Genomic DNA, 1,633 nt, shown 5'->3' with positions numbered 1-1,633 from the left:
GGGGGGGGGGGGGGGGGGGGGGCATGTCAGTCAAAGGCAGGAGGGGTGGCGGTGAAGAGGCGCCTGCGACTCCTTGAGTCGCTCCGCCCTCCATCTTCCTCGGCCTCTTTCGCGCGCGCGCGCGCGCGCGCGCGCTTGCTCTCCCTTCGGTGTGGCCGCATGTACGGATGCATGCCCGCATGGATGCGCATGCGCCCGTGGACGTACGGTCGTCGTCATGGTCGTGGCCGGCGGCTGTCCGGGCGAAGAGCTGCGCCTCGGCCACCGAGGTGGCTTCCCAACTGCAGGACAGCCCACCCGGGGCAGAGGCCCCCGTGCGAAGATCGCCCAGCGACCCGGGGTTCGAGGGGCAGCGAGCGAGGCCGCGGGCCGGCGGCTGGGCCGAAGCGGCGGCGGCGGCGGCGGCAGCGGCAGCGGTGGCGGCGGCGGCGGCGGCGACGCCCGCGGCCGTGCTGCCGGCCACCGATGGCTGAGACCAGGAAGACGAGGCGGAAGACGGGGCATAGGCCCCATACTCCGACAGGGAGGACATCGACGAGAGGGAGGAGGCCGAGGAGGAGGCTGGCGAGGAGGTCGGGCTGCCGAAGGAGGTGACCGACTCCATGGACCCGCCGAGGAACTCCGGCTGGAGGGAGTGGCTGGCCGGGCCGGCCGGGGTGGCAGGGAGCGCGTGCGCCGAGGGGGACCCGCGCCGGGGGCGGTCGGGGGCCGCGGCCAGGCTGGCCAGCGTGCGCGGCGGCGACCCCCCGGCCGGGTGGTCCACCGGCGACAGGAGCACCGCCCCCGGCGACACGGAGCAACTGGGCTCCGCCACCAGGGTGGCCGAGTGGCGGGACGCGCCGGTGCCCGACGACGGGACCGGGCGCCGGCCGGCCGAGGCCCGCGGGGAGATGGACAAATCCGACAGCGAGTCCAGCAGGCTCCCCGGCGGGGAGGGGCAGGATCGGGGATCGCCCGGGCGCCAGCCGGCCCCGGGGACGGCCACCGGCACGGAGGCCGCGCGCTCGGGGCTGTCGGCGGCCCCGGCACCCGGCGTCGAGTCCCGGCAGGTGGCCGGGCCCGGGGGCGTGTGGGGGCCCGGCCCGGCGGCCATCGGGTCCGGGCGGGGGCCCATCTCGCTGGCGGCCGTGGCCCGGCGCAGCCCGGCCGAGAGGGCACTGTGCCGGGTGGCCGACCCCGGGGCCGGAACCGAGCCGGGGCCCGGTGCCGGCCGGCAAGCTGCCTCCGGCGGGGAGACCGGCCCCGGCGGGGAGACCGGCCCCGGCGGGGCGTCGGTCGAGTTGAGGGTGCGCCGGCCGCCGAGGCACTGGCGGCACGCTTGGCCGGCGGCGCGCAGGCGGCACGGCTGTCGGACGAAGTACTTCAGCGTGTAGGTCTGGCTCTGGTACATGACCTCCTCGGAGACCGAGCCATCGGCGTCCAGGTCCAGGAGGGGCTGGTCGGCCGTGGGCCCGGGTCGGGTGGCCAGCTCGGTTTGCCAGTGTGACAGGAGGCTGGAAATGGAGGCGACAAACAGCTCAAACGGCGAGGGGGTGGTGTGGTCGACAATTTCAAACACCTCGCTCTCGGTGAAGTCTGTTCGTTGGGCGCGCTGGCGGGGGTGAGAATCTGTGTGTGTGTGTGTGTGTGTGTG

The 1,633-nt window shown here is 75.8% G+C and overlaps 1 protein-coding gene across 1 annotated transcript in view; it reads right to left on the bottom strand.

Annotated features, from left to right (window-relative positions):
• The window catches only part of H696_05904 (hypothetical protein), a gene marked incomplete at both ends in the record, with an annotated part of 8,796 nt that overhangs the window by 5,150 nt on the left and 2,013 nt on the right, over positions 1-1,633 (bottom strand). The gene's annotated exons all lie outside the window — the stretch shown is intronic.

This window comes from Fonticula alba (genome assembly GCF_000388065.1).
Source record: "Fonticula alba strain ATCC 38817 unplaced genomic scaffold supercont2.15, whole genome shotgun sequence".
Classification (NCBI taxonomy): domain Eukaryota; order Rotosphaerida; family Fonticulaceae; genus Fonticula; species Fonticula alba.
The sequence above is the reverse complement of the archived record's forward strand: the minus strand, read 5'-3'. Positions and strand labels throughout refer to the sequence as shown.